This window comes from Ranitomeya variabilis, chromosome 4 (genome assembly GCF_051348905.1).
Source record: "Ranitomeya variabilis isolate aRanVar5 chromosome 4, aRanVar5.hap1, whole genome shotgun sequence".
Classification (NCBI taxonomy): Eukaryota; Metazoa; Chordata; class Amphibia; order Anura; family Dendrobatidae; genus Ranitomeya; species Ranitomeya variabilis.
In genome coordinates this window covers 309571992-309595717 of record NC_135235.1, presented here as the reverse complement: position 1 = coordinate 309595717, position 23726 = coordinate 309571992, and positions in this window count along the sequence as shown.

Below are 23726 nucleotides of genomic sequence, written 5' to 3'. Positions count from 1 at the left end.
ACTCTTGCTGTGACACATAACGCATCATGTCGACAGCGCTGCAGCCAATAACTATACGTCTATATCAACAGAGCTACTGCGCTCAGTTATTGCTTGCAGGTCTGTGACGTGAGTGGTACAAACAATAACAGAAACTGGGAGTGGAGGTGAAGACTCATTACTGGACCAGGGGAGGGTGAGTAAAAATAGTTTGTATTTTTACTACTAACAGAGCATAAAAGAGAAACTTTTCTGAAAGGGAACAATATCTTTAAAATTGTGCAGTAAAAATCTGAATTCTCTCCTTTTTGATGTGTTGATGTTGGATTTGTTGCATACTCCTGGCATATAATAGTCACAATAGAAGCGATGACCCGCAGCTTAATCGTTATGGAAAATTAAGAACATTAAATGCATATTATGAAGGAAGTAACATTCCAGCAAAAGGTCATATATCAATAATTTACTCAAGCTTGAATAATTCAATCTCAGCCTCTCCACAGGGACCTCAGCGGGAATTTTGTTAGTTCCACATCATATGATGCTGAGCAACTGGAGACATTTTTTTAAAAATGCAAGATTACATTATATTAATTTGTTTGGAAAAGAATACAATAAAACAGATAATACATAAAATGTAAGAAATTCATTAAAATCACTCTTAGTCTCTGTAAAATTAGAGATTGAATTTGATTGATTGCTATGATCAGGGCTGCCACTAAGAATTTCAGGGCCCCATACTGGCAAAATTCTTGGGGCCTCTTTGAGAATCCTTCCAGGCTCCACCCCAGCCCCACCTCCACCCCTCAAACTGTCCACAGTCCCACCACACTCTCTCTCTTGGAAAACTCCACTTCTCACCAGTCACACATTAACCGTTCCCATCACCAGATCACATACATACCCAGCAGCTTTTGTTTTGGCCAAAAGATTTTCTAAGCCGCCACCATGACAAGGTAGACTCCTCTGGCTGGGCTTTACGCTACTCTAACCTATTAAACATTTGTTAAAATATGCAATACAATTTAGGCATATTTTTATTTATTTTTGCAGTTTTTAAAATGACCAATAATATCACATACAAATAGCACCGCACCTTGACAGACACCATATTACCTCCACATAGTGACCAATAATACCACATACAAGGGACAAATACCACCACACCATGACCAGACCACATATTACCACCACAGTGACCAAATAGTAGCACATACAAGGAACAAATACCGCCACACCATGGCAGGACAACATATTACCACCACATAGTGACTGATTACTGCCATACTGATCATTAATAAAAAAACACAATACTAATATCACCATATGTGCCATTATACAGAGGAGATCTGTACTTAGTATGCAGTGTCTGTGTACAGGTAATACAGTGATTACCGATGACATTATACACAGGAGCTCTAAATACAATGTCAGTGTACAGGTAATACAGTGATCGCCAGTGACATTATACACAATAGCACTGTATATATTGTACAGGTTATACAGTGATCAATTACATTATACACAGGAGCTCTGCATATAGTGTCACTGTAAAGGTAATACAGTGATCACTGGTGACATTGTAAACAGGACCGCTGTTTATAGTATACAGTGTATAGCGTCAGTTTACAGGTAACAAACTGACTCACCTCTCTAGGTGAAGTCCTTCATCTTCACTTTTCATCTTCATCCAGCACACACCGCCATAACTTCTTCCAGCCAGGGCTTGTCCCTGCAGGAAAAAACAAAGTTATCTAGAGCACCGCTTGCAGAACACATTACTTAATTTTTTTCCCAACTTCTAAACTACATCAGATGAAGAAAAAAAGGCGACATAGTGTCACTCTGCACAGTAACAGGACCGGCTCCCTCACTTAAAACAATATCATCAAAAAATAAAATAAATACATCACTGCAGTAATAATATCCCTTAACCCCTTTCTGTCATTGGACGTACTATTCCGTCCATGTGGGGTGGGCCCTACTTCCCAAGGATGGAATAGTACGTCCAGCACAATCGGCCGCGCTCACGGGGGGAGCGCGGCCGATCGCGGCCGGGTGTCAGCTGACTATCGCAGCTGACATCCGGCACTATGTGCCAGGAGCGGTCACGGACCGCCCCCGGCACATTAACCCCCGGCACACCGCGATCAAACATGATCGCGGTGTACCGGCGGTATAGGGAAGCATCGCGCAGGGAGGGGGCTCCCTGCGTGCTTCCCTGAGACCCCCGGAGCAACGCGATGTGATCGCGTTGCTCCGAGGGTCTCCTACCTCCTTCCTCGCTGCAGGTCCCGGATCCAAGATGGCCGCGGCATCCGGGTCCTGCAGGGAGGGAGGTGGCTTACCGAGTGCCTGCTCAGAGCAGGCGCTGGTAAGCCTGCAGCCCTGTCAGTGAGATCGGTGATATGACAGAGTGCTGTGCACACTGTCAAATCACCGATCTGTGATGTCGCCCCCTGGGACAAAGTAAAAAAGTAAAAAAAAAATGTCCACATATGTAAAAAAAAAATAAAAAAAAAATTCCTAAATAAATAAATAAAAAAAAAAAATATTCCCATAAATACATTTCTTTATCTAAATAAAAAAAAAATCAAACAATAAAAGTACACATATTTAGTATCGCCGCGTCTGTAACAACCCCACCTATAAAACTACATAACTAGTTAACCCCTTCAGTGAACACCGTAAAAAAAAAAAAAAAAAAACGAGGCAAAAAACAACGCTTTATTCTCATACCGCCAATCAAAAAGTGGAATAACACGCGATAAAAAAGACGGATATAAATAACCATGGTACCGCTGAAAACATCATCTTGTCCCGAAAAAACGAGGTGCCATACACCATCATCAGCGAAAAAATTTAAAAGTTATAGTCCTCAGAATAAAGCGATGCCAAAATAATTATTTTTTCTATAAAATAGCTTTTATCGTATAAAAGCGCCAAAACATAAAAAAATGATGTAAATGAGATATCGCTGTAATCGTACTGACCCGAAGAATAATACTGCTTTATCAATTTTACCAAACGCGGAACGGTATAAACGCCTCCCCCAAAAGAAATTAATGAATAGCTGGTTTTTGGTCATTCTGCCTCACAAAAATCGGAATAAAAAGCGATCAAAAAATCTCCCATGCCCGAACATGTTACCAATAAAAACGTCAACTCGTCCCGCAAAAAACAAGACCTCACATGACTCTGTGGACTCAAATATGGAAAAATTATAGCTCTCAAAATGTGGTAACGCAAAAAATATTTTTTGCAATAAAAAGCGTCTTTCAGTGTGTGACGGCTGCCAATCATAAAAATCCGCTAAATAACCCGCTATAAAAGTAAATCAAACCCCCCTTCATCACCCGCTTAGGCTACGTTCACATTTGCGTTGTGCGCCGCAGCATCGGCGACGCAACGCACAACGCAGGAACACCGCATGCACAACGCATGCACAACGCTGCGTTTTGCGACGCATGCGTCCTTTTTTTGCTTGATTTTGTACGCACAAAAAATGCAACTTGCTGCGTCCTCTGCGCCATGACGCGTGCGCCGCAGTGACGCATGCGTCGCAAAACGCAAGTGCAACGCATGACCATGCGCCCCCATGTTAAATATAGGGGCGCATGACGCATGCGGCGACGCTGCGGCGCAGAACGGTAATGTGAACGTAGCCTTAGTTAGGGAAAAATTAAAAAAATTTAAAAAATGTATTTATTTCCATTTTCCCATTAGGGTTAGGGCTAGGGTTAGGGTTAGGGCTAGGGTTAGGGCTAGGGTTAGGGCTAGGGTTAGGGCTAGGGCTAGGGTTAGGGCTACATTTAGGGTTGGGGCTAAAGTTAGGGTTAGGGTTGGGGCTAAAGTTAGGGTTTGGATTACATTTACGGTTGGGAATAGGGTTGGGATTAGGGGTGTGTCTGGGTTAGAGGTGTGGTTAGGGTTACCGTTGGGATTAGGGTTAGGGGTGTGTGTGGATTAGGGTTTCCGTTATAATTGGGGGGTTTCCACTGTTTCGGCACATCAGGGGCTCTCCAAACGTGACATGGCGTCCCATTTCAATTCCAGCCAATTCTGCGTTGAAAAAGTAAAACAGTGCTCCTTCCCTTCCAAGCTCTCCCGTGCGCCCAAACAGGGGTTTACCCCAACATATGGGGTATCAGCGTACTCGGAACACATTGGAGAACAACTTTTGGGGTCCAATTTCTCCTGTTACCCTTGGGAAAATACAAAACTGGGGCTAAAAAATAATTTTTGTGGAAAAAAAAATTTTTTTTTATTTGCATGGCTCTGCGTTATAAACTGTAGTGAAACACTAGGGGGTTCAAAGCTCTCACAACACATCTAGATGAGTTCCTTAGGGGGTCTACTTTCCAAAATGGTGTCACTTGTGTTTTTTTTTACTGTTTAGGTACATTAGGGGCTCTGCAAACGCAATGTGACGCCTGCAGACCATTCCATCTAAGTCTGCATTCCAAATGGCGCTCCATCCCTTCCGAGCCCCCCCATGCGCCCAAACGGTGGTTCCCCCCCACATATGGGGTATCAGCGTACTCAGGACAAATTGGACAACAACTTTTGGGGTCCAATTTCTCCTGTTACCCTCGGGAAAATACAAAACTGGGGGCTAAAATATAATTTTTGTGGGAAAAAATTTTTGTTTTATTTTTACGGCTCTGCATTATAAACTTCTGTGAAGCACTTGGTGGGTCAAAGTGCTCACCACACATCTAGATAAGTTCCTTAGGGGGTCTACTTTCCAAAATGGTGTCACTTGTGGGGGTTTCAATGTTTAGGCACATCAGGGGCTCTCCAAACGCAACATGGCGTCCCATCTCAATTCCTGTCAATTTTGCAGTGAAAAGTCAAACGGTGCTCCTTCCCTTCCGAGCTCTCCCATGCGCCCAAACAGTGGTTTACCCCCACATATGGGGTATCAGCTTACTCAGGACAAATTGCACAACAACTTTTGTGGTCCAATTTCTTCTCTAACCCTTGGGAAAATAAAAAATTGGGGGCGAAAAGATCATTTTTGTGAAAAAATATGATTTTTTATTTTTACGGTCCTGCATTATAAACTCCTGTGAAGCACTTGGTGGGTCAAAGTGCTCACCACACATCTAGATAAGTTCCTTAGGGGGTCTACTTTCCAAAATGGTGTCACTTGTGGGGGGTTTCAATGTTTAGGCACATCAGTGGCTCTCCAAACGCAACATGGCGTCCCATCTCAATTCCTGTCAATTTTGCAGTGAAAAGTCAAACGGCGCTCCTTCCCTTCCGAGCTCTCCCATGCGCCCAAACAGTGGTTTACCCCCACATATGGGGTATCAGCGTACTCAGGACAAATTGTACAACAACTTTTGGGGTCCAATTTCTTCTCTTACCCTTGGGAAAATAAAAAATTGGGGGTGAAAAGATCATTTTTGTGAAAAAATATGGTTTTTTATTTTTACGGTCCTGCATTATAAACTCCTGTGAAGCACTTGGTGGGTCAAAGTGCTCACCACACATCTAGATAAGTTCCTTAGGGGGTCTACTTTCCAAAATGGTGTCACTTGTGGGGGGTTTCAATGTTTAGGCACATCAGTGGCTCTCCAAACGCAACATGGCGTCCCATCTCAATTCCTGTCAATTTTGCAGTGAAAAGTCAAACGGTGCTCCTTCCCTTCCGAGCTCTCCCATGCGCCCAAACAGTGGTTTACCCCCACATATGGGGTATCAGCGTACTCAGGACAAATTGTACAACAACTTTTGGGGTCCAATTTCTTCTCTTACCCTTGGGAAAATAAAAAATTGGGGGTGAAAAGATCATTTTTGTGAAAAAATATGATTTTTTATTTTTACGGTCCTGCATTATAAACTCCTGTGAAGCACTTGGTGGGTCAAAGTGCTCACCACACATCTAGATAAGTTCCTTAGGGGGTCTACTTTCCAAAATGGTGTCACTTGTGGGGGGTTTCAATGTTTAGGCACATCAGTGGCTCTCCAAACGCAACATGGCGTCCCATCTCAATTCCTGTCAATTTTGCAGTGAAAAGTCAAACGGCGCTCCTTCCCTTCCGAGCTCTCCCATGCGCCCAGTGGTTTACCCCCACATATGGGGTATCGGCATACTCAGGACAAATTGTATAACATCTTTTGGGGTCCATTTTCTCCTGTTACCCTTGGTAAAATAAAACAAATTGGAGCTGAATTAAATTTTGTGTGAAAAAAAGTTAAATGTTCATTTTTATTTAAACATTCCAAAAATTCCTGTGAAACACCTGAAGGGTTAATAAACTTTTTGAATGTGGTTTTGAGCACCTTGAGGGTGCAGTTTTTAGAATGGTGTCACACTTGGGTATTTTCTATCATATAGACCCCTCAAAATGACTTCAAATGAGATGTGGTCCCTAAAAAAAAATGGTGTTGTAAAAATGAGAAATTGCTGGTCAACTTTTAACCCTTATAACTCCCTAACAGCAACAAAATTTTGGTTCCAAAATGATGCTGATGTAAAGTAGACATGTGGGAAATGTTACTTATTAAGTATTTTGTGTGATTTGTATTTTCACCAAATTTCCATTTTTTTCACAAATAAACGCAGGTAATATCAAAGAAATTTTACCACTATCATGAAGTACAATATGTCACGAGAAAACAATGTCAGAATCACCAGGATCCGTTGAAGCGTTCCAGAGTTATAACCTCATAAAGGGACAGTGGTCAGAATTGTAAAAATTGGCCCGGTCCATAACGTGCAAACCACCCTTGGGGGTGAAGGGGTTAATTAGCCCCTATTGTAATAATATCCCCCATCCCGGCCTCCGTGTGTCTCATTCCTGGCTTCAGCCATGTGTTCTCCCATCCTGCCCTCATGAGTATCCATTCTGCCCCTATGTGATGTCCCATCCTGCCCCATATGATCTCCCCATCTGTCCTATGAAACTGCCACATCTGTCCCATGATCCTGCCCCATCTGTGCCATGATCCTGCCCCATCTGTCTCCATCGTATCCATCCTGCCCCATGATCCTGCACCATGTGTCTTCACACTGCCCATATCTCCATTCTATCCCATGATCCTTCACCATGATCCTGTACCATGTGTCTCCATTCTGCCCAATGATCATGCCCCATCTGTCTCCATCCTGCCCCATCTGTCTCCATCCTGCCCCATATTCCTGCCCTATCTGTCTCCATCCTGCCCCATGTCTCCATCCTGTCTCATGTCTCCATTCTGCCCCATGATCTTGCACCATGATCCTGCACCATGTGTCTCTGGAGCGCCCCCAGATGCAGGGCCGCGGGGTACTCGGTATCGGGCCTCTCGGTCTCAGTCCTGGGGTTGTCACGGTGGCTAGACCCGGTCCGTGAACCTGCTAAGGGGCGTCCAATGAAAGATGTGGTGGTGGTGCGTGGTGCAAGTCACGATGAATAACGAGGACACAGGGTTGCAGTCTCTTTACCTCTTTACTGAAGGCTTCGGGGTCCGCAATCCAGAGTACTGCTAACAGGGCTGGCTGAGACCGGCCGGTCCGAAGGCACATCCAGAGTTCCCTTTGTGGGTGGAAATCAGTGTCTACCTTCTAGCACCTGTGTGTTGTAGTACTTCCCTGCTGAGCACCACGGGATAGTCCTCACAACTGTTGTGTATATTTCTGTTATTTTTCTCTCTCTCCGTCCCCCAGATGATATGGCTAGGACGCACCCATATGACGGGGTAGGCCTGGAGCTATTTTATAGAGACCCTAGGGACGCCCCTCTCCCACAGTTTGCCTCCGTTGTCTTCGTTAGGTGTAATGGTGAGACAGCCAACCTATAGTTAACTGCCCGGCCGTAGTTTAAAGTAATGCGTGGAGTCTCTTACTTACTCAGCGTTCCGAACGCCGGCTACGCGCCTCAGAAGGATGTTGCTGTTCTTGAGGCACGACTCCTTCTGGTATTATCTCCTTTTTTGCTGTATTCCCGTTTCTCACTTCTCCACAATAAACCTCACTTCTTGTCCTTTCTTAGGAGCCTGCCGCTGTAAGGCACAGGCACAACTCCGTAACGATCTGTCCCTTTCTAGGACTCTGCCAGGATCCCACCCCTGACAGGTCCTCTCTTCCCAGCTACTTTCTGACTAACTTCCTATCCAACCCCCCAGTTTTACCAGAGTGTGAGGAGTGGCCTACTAGATAGAACCACTCCCCCTGGTGGCCGGAGTGTGAAGTGTAATGTGTGTCTGTGATACCTGGTCAGGTGAACTCCTTTAGTGCCATCAGACATACCATCACTCCCCTTTGCGGCGGAGCGACAGTACTGCAACGACCAGGACTCTGGGGCGCTGCATCTCCATCCTGCCCCATGTCTCCATTCTGCCCCATGATCCTGGACCATGTGTTTCCATCCTGCCCCATGATCCTGCCCCATCTGTCTCCATCCTGCCCCATCTGTCTCCATCCTGCACCATGTCTCCATTCTGCCCCCTGTGTTTCCATCCTGCCCCCTGTGTTTCCATCCTGCCTCCTGTGTTTCCATTCAGTGGAGAAAAAGTTTTGGTGTTATCATTCATATTCTCTTAAAAAAAGCCAAGAAAGCAAAAATTCTGCCGGGGTATGTAAACTTTTGAGCACAACTGTATATTTCTCTATAAAAATTACAGTCTGGGCAAAACAGAAATGGTATGTTCATAGAGGAATCCTAGAAAATAGTTATCTTCAGTTGTTGACCAGACATCAAAAAGCTCTGAATTACGACTGGCCACTTTTGGCCTAAATATCTCACCTCTCGGCAAATAGCATTGAATGTGGCGTAGCTGGAGGGTTTTCTTCCCCTTTAAATAATTGCAGCTTATATTAATCCCCTGCATACTCTATGTCATTGTTTACAAGCTGATGCTGTTTTGATTAAAACCAGTCTGCTTTCTAGTTGATCCATGAATGTCTCATGATACAACTGTCGCTCGTCCTGTCAACCCAACTGTTTTAGGCAATTAACTACATGAATAAGTCGGGAATGATTTTACCATTTAGGTATCTCATTATAATTTTAAAATAAATGCAGATAAGTCAGTTCTGGATAACTTTGTCTGAGAACAGAATAAAAAGCTGTAACTTCGTTCACGTGCCTACTGTCAGTGGTATACCAATCATAGCCCAGACATATGCTATGCCATTTAAATCATAAATTCCAAACCAAACACTACACCCACACCAATATGTTATAGGGGTGCCAGGATATATGGTGGTTCAGTGCATATGACACGAGAAAAGCCAAAAACGAAACAATAAAGCACCAAAAGAACCAAATAATCAGAGAAAATCTTTATTAATAAAAAAAGGGTAACAGATAATCATAAAAGCACAGGGAATGACAAGGACACATCACAAAAAGGGTGGCAGGGTGGGCACCAATAGGTAAACAAATGCCAGTGAATAGATGTTAGTGAGCATGGACAAGCATACACATGTAACCATGGGCAAAATAGGGCTGAAACGTATATCTATAGATTACTACGCCGTGTACCAAGGTAAGTATGCCCATAGGTCATAGGCAAAAAAATGCCAAGTGATAGACAAAGTGCGCAGCCATGAAAGACAAAGGAGTATCACAGTTTATATAAAACCGAAAAGTCTCACTTGAATATGGGCAAAGTCGTTATTATATATATACATAAGAGTGAGTAATAATCAATAATACCAATAACATATGGGTGCCCAAGAAAAAAAGATCAAATGAGAAAAAGAACGGGGTATTAATGCAAATATATGGTTTTATTACACATATAAATATACAGACATAAAGTGCATGATGAAGTAAGACAACCAAAGACTGTCGGCAATACGATGGTAATGTGCCGATTAAAGGGAAAAAAGAAAAAAGCTGTGTGGTCACCGGCGTAACAGCACTTGGCGCAATGAAATTGTATGCGCCACAATTCCGTATCTATCTGATAAAGGTACAAAGCTGTATAAGTAATGGCTGTAATAACTCACAATGAGATCTTAGAAACATGCTGGACACAACGCTAACGTAACTGATATCATAAGTGAAAGTAAAGTGTATAGGTTAGTCGTCCACCATGAACAGCCAGAAAAATAGTTAGATCGTATTACCTTCAGACATGGTGCGGATGGTGTGCTGGAGCGCCGGTGAACCACACAGAAGCTTCCAGCACACCATCCGCACCATGTCTGAAGGTAATACGATCTAACTATTTTTCTGGCTGTTCATGGTGGACGACTAACCTATACACTTTACTTTCACTTATGATATCAGTTACGTTAGCGTTGTGTCCAGCATGTTTCTAAGATCTCATTGTGAGTTATTACAGCCATTACTTATACAGCTTTGTACCTTTATCAGATAGATACGGAATTGTGGCGCATACAATTTCATTGCGCCAAGTGCTGTTACGCCGGTGACCACACAGCTTTTTTCTTTTTTCCCTTTAATCGGCACATTACCATCGTATTGCCGACAGTCTTTGGTTGTCTTACTTCATCATGCACTTTATGTCTGTATATTTATATGTGTAATAAAACCATATATTTGCATTAATACCCCGTTCTTTTTCTCATTTGATCTTTTTTTCTTGGGCACCCATATGTTATTGGTATTATTGATTATTACTCACTCTTATGTATATATATAATAACGACTTTGCCCATATTCAAGTGAGACTTTTCGGTTTTATGTATATGGCTTTAGGGGTATGGTCCCAAGTAGCCACGGTGACCACATTGTAGGTTCTTAAAGGAGTATCACAGTTTACCTGCAGTGCCACGATGCCACCCACCCCAACGCGCGTTTCGGCTCCGTGCCTTCTTCCGGGGGTATGGCATCATGGGAGAAATTTGCTTTTTATAGGGAGAGAGGCCAATCAAAACGTAAACCCAGTGCCGTATGTCGGCGCATGCGCGGTCGGGTCGCATCCCGCAGCTGGAGCAACGCCAGCGAAGTCAAGGCGAGGAAGCGGAAGCACCATCAAGCACCGCCCACACAGGATTACGTGAGCGGAGAAGATGGCGCAGCCCACAACCAAGCCATGGAGACGCCGCTAGAGTTGCCCAGCAACGGGGCGCCGACGCGCATGCGCACGGGAGCTGGTGAGTGGCCACAGAAAAAAGGGGGTCTAAACAGTCACTTTCCAAACAATTAAAAGCAAGGTATGGGCAAAAATGCAACAAAGGGCACGAACATATCCAACTCAAAGATAGTAAACAGCATCTTAAAAATACAATGAAATACAAAACACTGCAAAGTGCAATAGTGCAAAGTGCATATTCTCAATACCTCCAAAGACAACAAAGAGGTATATAAATAAATAAATAAAGAAACAATAAATATGGATATATGTACAATGTGTGATACAGGAGATTACTATAAGCAATACTACAAAGTGCATGGTGCTATATATATACTACAAAGGTACCACCAAGGGTAAATATATATTAAATGATGCAATACATAAAATTACATAAAATTAAAGTACATATTACATTTAATACAGTGCATAAGACATAAGTATAAACATTAGAAAGCTGTGCACAATATACAGTGCCAAAACTAGGTGCATATACATGTGTGGTGCCAAAAAAGTACATAATACAGCATATGCACTACTAGGTACCAAAGCAGCACATATAACAGTACGAATAAATGCAGATGCAACAAACATAGGTCCACACAGTGAAGGTGCTGTTAGGATAATGATGTCCTGCCCAGGTCCAAACTAAGATGCAGGTATCCCTCCATACCACATAGTAAAAAAGAAGAAAGGCCACTGTAGGCCAAACCTATAAAAGAATAATGGGAATTTAAAAACAATGAAAAGACAACAACGTATTAAAAAGCAAACCAATAAAGAGGATGCCAATTAAAAGTGTAACAAAGAGGATGATCAAAGGAATGGGGCGAAGCTCAAAGTTTCATTGAGACCATGGGGATGTAGTGTTTTAAGTCTCCATATCCACCGTGATTCTCTCTGTGCCAAATGGCGACTCAAATTTCCACCACGTAGGCTAACAATCAGGTGGTCTATACCCTTAATCCTGAAACCAGAGGGATCACATGCGTGGTGCAGCTTAAAGTGCCTAGGGATAGTTTTGAGACATTCCACATTTTTCTCTTTTGAAGCTGCCAAGATATCACAAATATGTTCACGTGCTCTGACCTTAAGGGTACGTGTCGTAAGCCCAATATATATCTTGCCACACGGGCAGGTCCCATGATATACCACCATAGTTGTCAAACAATTGATGGAATGAGTAATTGCAAACTCACGTCCATCAGAAGAGAGAAAATGCGTGGCAGAATCAATATTAGGGCAAGCAATGCATTTCCCACAGGGTCTGCAACCCCACGGAGGGCGATTCAAGCTGGTACCGTTAGAGAAAATTGGAGAAGGGGACACCGGTGGGAAGTAAGACCTAACTAAGTGGTCACCAAGATTCCTGGATCTACGTGCTGTGACCGAAGAGCGCGGAGGCAAGTACTGCTTCAATACAGGATCAGCAAGCAAGATCGGCCAATATTTGGCCACAATATCAGACATTTGGTTCCACCTAGAATGGTATTGTGTGATGAGTCTGACCTGGTTCGTGCATTTACTTGGCTTGGAGGAATAGAGGAGATGGTGACGATTAGAGTGCTTCGCCCTGTTGTAAGCCCTCTTAATACTCCTTCTGCTGTATCCACGATCCAAGAAACGGTTCTTCAGATCCTCAGCTTGGATTTCAAAAATCTCATTAGTGGCACATATCCTTTTAAGTCGGAGGAATTGACCCGTGGGGACCGCACCAATCACGTGGGGTGGGTGGGAAGATGAAGCATGTAAAACGGCATTCACAGCCGTTTCCTTACGGAAAACACTGGTCAAAAGTAGCCCATCCTCACCTCTCTCCACCAGGACATCTAGAAAATCAATTTGAGAAAAATCATATTTGTAAGTAATATGTATATTCAATTGGTTCCTGTTTAAATCCTGTATAAAAGTCTGTAACTCACAAGATGTACCACGCCAGATCAAAAAAATGTCATCAATGTAGCGGGCCCAAAATATGACCCGCTCCATTGATGACACAAGATCCGACGAGAAGAGGTCCCTCTCCCACAGCCCCAGGAACAGATTGGCGTACGAAGGCGCACAAGCCGCGCCCATCGCTGTTCCCTGGAGCTGCAGGTAGAAGGACCCGTTAAAAAGGAAAAAGTTATGCGTAAGGAGAAATTTTAACAGGAGAGCCAAAAAATCAGTGTCACTGGGGGAGAGGCTGGTCATGGAAAGAAAATGCGAGACAGCCCTCAAACCATCCTGGTGGCGAATATTAGTATAAAGCGACTCTACGTCACATGTGACCAGGAGCATGTCCTCGTCAACATGGACGGAGTCAATCTTTTTAAGAAACTCAGACGTATCCTTCAAATAAGAGGGTATCGTCTCCACCAGGGGTTTGAGGAATGAATCCACATATTTGCCAATGTTCTCCGTAAGTCCACCCACCCCAGAGATGATAGGCCTACCTGGTGGTGTCTGGAGGTGCTTGTGAACTTTAGGTAGTAAGTACAAAGTAGGGATACAGTGGTCCTTCCCCAACAGAACATCACGGACCTGAGTGGTAATTAGACCATCCGAGAGGGCTTTTTGTAAGATTTTAGCCAGCTCCTCTCTAAAAGAAATCAAAGGGTTATATGTTAGCTTTTTATAGCATTTGGGATCCCTAAGGAGTCGTTGTGCCTCAGTCAGATATAATTTAGTGGGCCACACCACAATATTCCCCCCCTTGTCAGCCGGCTTGATCACCACATCCTTCAATTGTTTTAATCTTTTTAGAGATTGCAATTCACTAGAAGATAGATTGCCATGTCCAACATTCGTAGGAATTGAGCCAAAATCCTGTAAGACTAATTTGACAAAGATATCAATATTAGGACATAGTGACAAGGGGGGGAATTTTTTGGACCTAGGAAGCAGGGAAGAGGGCATCTTACCCAATGATGGATTCACATGTTCACGGGCCAATTCCTCCAAATTTTGTAGGGCCAACTGCTCCTCAGGAAGTGGGAACGCTCGCTGGATCTCCTCGTTGTGGTGCCATTTCTTAAACAGTAGTGCACGTGCGAACATATGTACAGTGGGGCAAAAAAGTATTTAGTCAGTCAGCAATAGTGCAAGTTCCACCACTTAAAAAGATGAGAGGCGTCTGTAATTTACATCATATGTAGACCTCAACTATGGGAGACAAACTGAGAAAAAAAAATCCAGAAAATCACATTGTCTGTTTTTTTATCATTTTATTTGCATTTTATGGTGGAAAATAAGTATTTGGTCAGAAACAAACAATCAAGATTTCTGGCTCTCACAGACCTGTAACTTCTTCTTTAAGAGTCTCCTCTTTCCTCCACTCATTACCTGTAGTAATGGCACCTGTTTAAACTTGTTATCAGTATAAAAAGACACCTGTGCACACCCTCAAACAGTCCGACTCCAAACTCCACTATGGTGAAGACCAAAGAGCTGTCAAAGGACACCAGAAACAAAATTGTAGCCCTGCACCAGGCTGGGAAGACTGAATCTGCAATAGCCAACCAGCTTGGAGTGAAGAAATCAACAGTGGGAGCAATAATTAGAAAATGGAAGACATACAAGACCACTGATAATCTCCCTCGATCTGGGGCTCCACGCAAAATCCCACCCCGTGGGGTCAGAATGATCACAAGAACGGTGAGCAAAAATCCCAGAACCACGCGGGGGGACCTAGTGAATGAACTGCAGAGAACTGGGACCAATGTAACAAGGCCTACCATAAGTAACACACTACGCCACCATGGACTCAGATCCTGCAGTGCCAGACGTGTCCCACTGCTTAAGCCAGTACATGTCCGGGCCCGTCTGAAGTTTGCTAGAGAGCATTTCGATGATCCAGAGGAGTTTTGGGAGAATGTCCTATGGTCTGATGAAACCAAACTGGAACTGTTTGGTAGAAACACAACTTGTCGTGTTTGGAGGAAAAAGAATACTGAGTTGCATCCATCAAACACCATACCTACTGTAAAGCATGGTGGTGGAAACATCATGCTTTGGGGCTGGTTCTCTGCAAAGGGGCCAGGACGACTGATCCGGGTACATGAAAGAATGAATGGGGCCATGTTTCGTGAGATTTTGAGTGCAAACCTCCTTCCATCAGCAAGGGCATTGAAGATGAAACGTGGCTGGGTCTTTCAACATGACAATGATCCAAAGCACACCGCCAGGGCAACAAAGGAGTGGCTTCGTAAGAAGCATTTCAAGGTCCTGGAGTGGCCTAGCCAGTCTCCAGATCTCAACCCTATAGAAAACCTTTGGAGGGAGTTGAAAGTCCGTGTTGCCAAGTGAAAAGCCAAAAACATCACTGCTCTAGAGGAGATCTGCATGGAGGAATGGGCCAAAATACCAACAACAGTGTGTGGCAACCTTGTGAAGACTTACAGAAAACGTTTGACCTCTGTCATTGCCAACAAAGGATATATTACAAAGTATTGAGATGAAATTTTGTTTCTGACCAAATACTTATTTTCCACCATAAAATGCAAATAAAATGATAAAAAAACAGACAATGTGATTTTCTGGATTTTTTTTTCTCAGTTTGTCTCCCATAGTTGAGGTCTACCTATGATGTAAATTACAGATGCCTCTCATCTTTTTAAGTGGTGGAAATTGCACTATTGCTGACTGACTAAATACTTTTTTGCCCCACTGTATATCTTTCAAAGCGATGAAGGGGTCAAACTGCATGCTGGGTGAGAATGTCAAACCCTTAGTAAGCAGAGATATATCTGTAGAACTAAAAACGTGGTCAGAAAGATTGATTACCTTAGGTGTATTCTTCTTAGCAAAAAAATCCTGACCACGTTTATTATTAGTAGTTTTCCGTTCCCATTTACGTTTGCCAGTATTCCCAAAACGGGTCTGCATAGAGTGTTGGGAGGAGTCAGACACCTCTCCAGATGAGGAGGCCGATGAAACCGAAGGGGATCTATATTTCTTTCCAGGGAGATTAGCTCGTCTCCATCTATACATAGTTTTACTCTGAAAGTCCGTCGTATCTCGGAGTACTTTTTTAGCTTGAGTGGTCTTGATTTGCGTCTCCCATTCTACAGAATTCTTATCCATCAAGATGTCAAATGCTGATACCGTATCAGTACTAGCCATATCTTTAAATTTAGTATATAATTCATCGATTTCGGTTTCTAAGACCGTAAGAGATTTCTTTTCAAAATTAACAAGTAATTCCATGAATTGGGTTGATGCCTTGTTACAGACCTCTTCCCACCCCACAATAAATTGTTCATCTGAGATAGGGAATGATGGAAAAATTTGTATCCGTAAACCCCGTGGGATGAGTTTCTTCCGGAGGTAATTTTCTAAGAAAGCCCTATTCCACCATAGTTTCGTACGTTTATGTAGCAACCTTTTGATCTGAGTTTGCAGACTATTGATGTCCCCTTGATCATCATTAATTACACCAGATGGGTCCCTGTCAAAAACCTGAGCAACCAGTGACTGCCAAGCGGTGTCTCTAGAGCGATAATCCATCCTGGTAAGGAAATAATCTATGGAAAAACCACAGTAGCAAATTAAATCATAAATTCCAAACCAAACACTACACCCACACCAATATGTTATAGGGGTGCCAGGATATATGGTGGTTCAGTGCATATGACACGAGAAAAGCCAAAAACGAAACAATAAAGCACCAAAAGAACCAAATAATCAGAGAAAATCTTTATTAATAAAAAAAGGGTAACAGATAATCATAAAAGCACAGGGAATGACAAGGACACATCACAAAAAGGGTGGCAGGGTGGGCACCAATAGGTAAACAAATGCCAGTGAATAGATGTTAGTGAGCATGGACAAGCATACACATGTAACCATGGGCAAAATAGGGCTGAAACGTATATCTATAGATTACTACGCCGTGTACCAAGGTAAGTATGCCCATAGGTCATAGGCAAAAAAATGCCAAGTGATAGACAAAGTGCGCAGCCATGAAAGACAAAGGAGTATCACAGTTTACCTGCAGTGCCACGATGCCACCCACCCCAACGCGCGTTTCGGCTCCGTGCCTTCTTCCGGGGGTATGGCATCATGGGAGAAATTTGCTTTTTATAGGGAGAGAGGCCAATCAAAACGTAAACCCAGCGCCGTATGTCGGCGCATGCGCGGTCGGGTCGCATCCCGCAGCTGGAGCAACGCCAGCGAAGTCAAGGCGAGGAAGCAGAAGCACCATCAAGCACCGCCCACACAGGATCACGTGAGCGGAGAAGATGGCGCAGCCCACAACCAAGCCATGGAGACGCCGCTAGAGTTGCCCAGCAACGGGGCGCCGACGCGCATGCGCACGGGAGCTGGTGAGTGGCCACAGAAAAAAGGGGGTCTAAACAGTCACTTACCAAACAATTAAAAGCAAGGTATGGGCAAAAATGCAACAAAGGGCACGAACATATCCAACTCAAAGATAGTAAACAGCATCTTAAAAATACAATGAAATACAAGTCTCCATGGCTTGGTTGTGGGCTGCGCCATCTTCTCCGCTCACGTGATCCTGTGTGGGCGGTGCTTGATGGTGCTTCCGCTTCCTCGCCTTGACTTCGCTGGCGTTGCTCCAGCTGCGGGATGCGACCCGACCGCGCATGCGCCGACATACGGCGCTGGGTTTACGTTTTGATTGGCCTCTCTCCCTATAAAAAGCAAATTTCTCCCATGATGCCATACCCCCGGAAGAAGGCACGGAGCCGAAACGCGCGTTGGGGTGGGTGGCATCGTGGCACTGCAGGTAAACTGTGATACTCCTTTGTCTTTCATGGCTGCGCACTTTGTCTATCACTTGGCATTTTTTGCCTATGACCTATGGGCATACTTACCTTGGTACACGGCGTAGTAATCTATAGATATACGTTTCAGCCCTATTTTGCCCATGGTTACATGTGTATGCTTGTCCATGCTCACTAACATCTATTCACTGGCATTTGTTTACCTATTGGTGCCCACCCTGCCACCCTTTTTGTGATGTGTCCTTGTCATTCCCTGTGCTTTTATGATTATCTGTTACCCTTTTTTTATTAATAAAGATTTTCTCTGATTATTTGGTTCTTTTGGTGCTTTATTGTTTCGTTTTTGGCTTTTCATATGCTATGCCATGCCTAGTGTTGGAGGCCATCACCAATCCAACTCTTTCCCAGGTCTGATTCTTTATAGCATCATAAATATGATGGATGTGGTTCTTTTCCCAAATAAGCAATGCTTCCAATCCAAAGACAATACCTAATAAAGAAAAATACAGAGCTCTCCATAGTGCAAATAACTCTAAAAAATGAATGGTGACGGCAAAACCATCAAAGGCATAAGGTACTGTGCTTACCTTGTAAAAGTGTGCTATTACTAGGCACAACACGGTTTCAAGGTAAGCTACAACTTCACCCAGAATAATGGTTAATCATAGCTATCGCCAGTGGTAGAATAAGTTGTTAAAAGTAAAAAACAAAATAGATGCGGCAACCAATGGCGCTGCTGATCAGTGAAGAAATTAAGACAATCAAAAATGAAAGGAACATGTTTAATCAAGATAAAAAAGACTACACCTGATCCAATGCTGAAAAGCAAAGCGTAGACTGTCTGTTCCTGATTAATCCAGCTACTTCCATTTCTGCTTATTTTCATAAATCGGCAGCACAATTGGAACTTTTTTTTACATTATACAATCAAAAGAGGTGGTGATCATAAATATAGCCATATTCCTGAATTTAGAAGAGGAAATATTTTGGGTCAGTTTAGGGTGTATAAGATCAAAGAACCCATTTCAATTTTGCTAAGGAACAATGGTCATCGATAACCAAGGCCCCCAACAATAGAAACATGGAAACAAATAGGTTTCAAAATCCCCTTACCTCTTAGTGCACTTTATTGCAGCTTGATATTTAAAATTAAAAGGGGTACTGTTAAAGCTTCAAGTCCAATGTCTATATAAAAAGTGATAAATACTTGATATAGATATTTTATTGTTTCCCTAAGAATTCTCGGAGGGTGATCATGTATGAGTTTGAATGGGGCTACTAAATTGTATTTATTGAGCCAGAGAATGGTAATGTCTCACCAGTAGTCCATGTCCATGCCAAAATATATTTCAGTATTTCTTTAAATTGTTTCCTATGTCCACTATAACATTAAACTATGCCAAAAATTGTTGTTATTATAATTAGGGAAGGACTTTTGAAGTCTATGATTGAGCCATGCCAGGTTCGATAAATATGGGGACCCTTACTAGTGGAGCCAAGCTCACAGTATAAGAAGCAAGGGCTAGACAACGAGCTACAGGATATAGTTCCTTGAACAAGTATTCCTATCCTGTGAAATTTTTCAAATTTTTTCATGTTACACCCACAAACTTAAATGTATTTTATTGGGATTTTATGTGCTATGCCAACACAAAGTATCAAGTATTTATGAAATGGATAGGAAATTATACATGATGTGAAGGATGGCACCAGAGAGATCATGCAGAATCCCATCGCTGCCACCACATGTGATGAATGCACACCACGCCACCCCGCCTGACATCACTGTTACGTCTGAGGGATCACGTGGTATGGTCTACTCACTAGCACCAACGTGATGTTCCACCCCCCTGGGAACACGTAAGATCTGCTTGGCACAGTTTTACACAACACCCCCTTTCCACACGGGCCTAGGGAGGCTCTGATAGAGAGAGAAAGTGGCCCGTGCAGCTGCTGACTTGACACCACACTCTCTCACAATCCTGGCAGGCTGGGAGGTCCCTTTCACTATACCAGTTCCTCGTTAGATATAAGCCCGATCCTTTATAAGGATTATATCTGACCAGAAACCAGCCCCGGTATCATAGAAAGTTAAGCCGAAAACATGGATGTGTGTATTTGTGGATTGAGATAAAAGGGCAGCTCAAGGTTAAATTATATATTTAATCGCCTTAAGGACACACTAGTCAAAACACTATATACGCAATGATTATACATATACAATAGTCAGATATACAAACACAAATAGTGGTAGGACAAAGTATGCCAAAGATAAGAGTCAGTTACCAGATGAAAGGCCTGGCTTGTGTGGGAAGGGCTGTCACATGGGAGGCTGGTGGTCCCTTCTGCTCCTTGACTTCTCCTCACACAATATGTCATTGTGACCACCACTGGAAAAAAGCAATAGATCATGCTTTACATGAGCGTTTAACCTCTTGTGGTCACTCCCCTCTCTCCCCCTGGGCTGAACCTAAATCCTCTCCCCTTGCATCTAGCAGGTAAAACCCCTAAAACCTAAGAGGGGTCATAACTCCTTAATTGACCGTCTTAGGGAGGCGGTTTTGGTGCTATCGGATCTGGCTGGGTCCTTGCTATGCGTTGAGACCAAACGCGGCTTTGCTACCTGGCTCCTACTAGCCATTCTATGTATCTCCCCACTCTGGGGTGCTAGAAAGGATTGAGACCATGGAAAGCATTCGGCTCATTCCAGAGGTTGGCTAGGATGTACGATAGCTCCATATTTTCCTTAAATTTTCTTATGAAATTCCCCTCTGATTGGAGGAACAGTACACAGGATGACCCCCTGAGCTCTGTTGCTGTACAATTTGTGGTGTGGAGTTTAGCAGTGGTGTGCACAAGCTAAGTGCTGAGTTTTTGTTACCTTGTCCCTTTGTAGTTTGTGCATTCACCTTTTGGTATTGTGTTCACCTCACTCTCATATTGGGTCATCTTGTTTATTTGCTTTGTGGTGCTGTTTACATTGTTCACCTCTTGGGGTGGGAGTTGGGGGTTTAGCTCAGGGTTTAACAGGAGATAGGGACAAGTCGGGGACTTGGGCCCCCTACCTTCAAGAGTACCCCCCAAGTTAAGGAAAGACAGGGCTCCCCATAGCCTGAGGGGCAGTTCAGGGGCCCAGATTCCTCATCTCCTGTTTTCCCATTTTTGCCCTGTGAAAAAAGGTCTCTCTGTGCCTCCTTCTTGAGAATCTCATAGATGGAGTCTGCATTGTCTTCTGCTAAGTCACCATCGCTCAGTAACATTCTCTGGTATGCTGTCCAGAAATAGGTGATCCCACCCGCTGCCACCACAAAATTTGAGGTTGTGGGTTGTAATAATCACCTTGTCAGTTTAATGATGCAACTATTTTTTATTCCTTACATCCATGGTTTTACAAAATCTTTCTGTCACAAATTTGTTGTTGTATGTCCTTGGAACAGGGGATCCTTCCATATCCCTAATGCTTGGGGTGCCCTAGCTCGCCCTGCTCTCTGGATTACTTCTGATGATGAAGAAGCTGGGGCCATGTACCTTGCCTTAGCTCCTGATTCTACCCTCAGTCTATACCCTTCCTCCACCCAGGAAAGAGGGGAGGAGTAGTTTACCGTAGTACACCAACCAGACTAACAAGGTAATATGAACATTTGTAATGAAAAATACCAAACATACAAATATACTCACACATATAACAAAGGAATGCACTAAGGAGTGATAGATGGGGTTAAACCAAAGTAGGTGAAGAAAGAGAATTATTACACACTCCAAACCTAGCAACAGTCACAGATAAATCCACCAAATGCCTTCTCCAACAATAACCAACAACAACCTCCAGTTAGGCAGCATAAGCTAACTCTGACAATTAGGGCTAGCCAGGACCCAGTTTATATAGGAGATGGGAGTGGCTTAGAGGGCACAACAGAGAGCCTTAACACTCCAGGAGCTCTCAAATGAGCAGAATAACCCCTGCACTGCTAAAAAGAAATGTACACTTTAATATGAAGGTGAAGTGCTTCTAATCAGTGCAGGAGTAGGAGACGCTGCTGTTGTCTGGCTCCTCTCCATCGCAGTACACCCGTGACACACCGGGTGGATGGCCAAAATACATTGCCCCCAGTCCAGAACATCTCCTACCCGGGGCCAGTGTTTCCACTGCCCCACTGCCTCTGTACCAGTCGATAATCACGGTCTCCCAACTTTTGGTTGGCCCACAGATTTCATATCTCCTGCCAGTATAGTGTGTAGTCACAGTCGACACGCCTCTAGACGACAGGTAACACAACCAAAGCCCATGTATCCAACAGCAACAGTCCTTAAGAAAGTTCCTGAAATCCAAATGACAAATCCCTCAACAGTAGCGCGTGTGTCCAGCCCAGCAGGCAATTGATTGCCAAACTCCATAGGCCATCCATGTCCTCCAGGACCTCATCCTAGATCCTCTCCCTTCGATGTTAAGGTACCGTTACACTAAACGACTTATCAACGATCACGACCAGCGATACGACCTGGCCATGATCGTTGGTAAGTCGTTGTGTGGTCGCTGGGGAGCTGTCATAGAAGAAGTCCAGAACTTTATTTCATCGCTGATCACCCGCTGTCATCGCTGGATCGGCGTGTGTGACGCCGATCCAGCGATGTGTTCACTTGTAACCAGGGTAAATATCGGGTTACTAAGCGCAGGGCCGCTGACACATTCAGTGCAGGAAGCTCTGAGCAGCAGCGTGTAACCCTGTGGACGCCGGGGGACGTGACAGACATCAGAAGGTGAGTATGTACTGTTTTTTTTTTTTACTTTTACAATGGTAACCAGGGTAAATATCGGGTTACTAAGCGCGGCCCTGCACTTAGTAACCCGATGATTACCCTGGTTACCCGGGTGCTGCAGGGGGACTTTGGCATCGTTGAAGACAGTTTCAACGATGCCGAAGTCGTTCCCCTGATCGTTGGTCGCTGGAGAGAGCTGTCTGTGTGACAGCTCTCCAGCGACCTAAACAGCGACGCTGCAGCGATCGGCTCGTTGTCTATATCGCTGCAGCGTCGCTGAGTGTGACGGTACCTTAAGCAATCTCCTGTCTGGCCTTATCTATTCATAAGATTCAAACAGCATGTATACCTCTGCTTGCTGTCACTCAATGGAAACATTGATTCCTGAGGCTAAACTGATGATCAAGCCAATCTCTAATAAAACACAGCAAGCAAGTCTCTAATTAAACACAACAATATCAACATAGCTGGTGCTCGGTGCTGGAAAAAGTCTGTATCCCTCAGAGCCATGGACTCCACTCTATGTGCATTGGTCCACTAGTCTTTAGCAAGTGGCCAGCTCTTCACAGCCTCAGGGGTTTGTTTGAGAACATTAGAGATCAAACAACATCATGAAAACTAAGTAACAAACCAGATAGGTCAGGGATAAATTTATGGAGAAATGTAAAGCAGGGTTGGGTTATAAAAAAAAAAATAGCCCAAGCTCTGACTACCTCACGGAGCACTGTTCAATCCATCATCCAAAAATGGAAGGAGTATGGCACAGCTGCAAAGCTACCAAGACATGGCATTCCACCAAAACAGACACCCCAAGCAAGACGAGCACTAATTAGAGAATCAGCTAAGTGGCCCATTGTCACTCTGCAGGAGCTGCAGAGATCCACAGCTCAGGTAGGAGAATCTGTCCACAAATTATCTGTCCACAGATTAGTCGTATGCTTCACAAATCTGGCTTTTGGAAGAGTGGCAAGATGAAAGGCATTTTTTAAAACAAGTCACAATAAGTCCTGTTTGCAATATGCAAAAAGCCATGCAGGAGACACAGCAAGCATGTGGAAGAAGGTGCTCTGCTCAGATGACACCAAAGTAGAACTTTTGGGGCAAAATGCAAAACATTATGTGTGTTGTTAACTGCACATTACCCTGAAAGCACCTTAACCACCATCAGACATGGTGGTGGCAGCATCATGCTGTCCAGATGCTTTTCGTCAGCAGGTGCAGGAA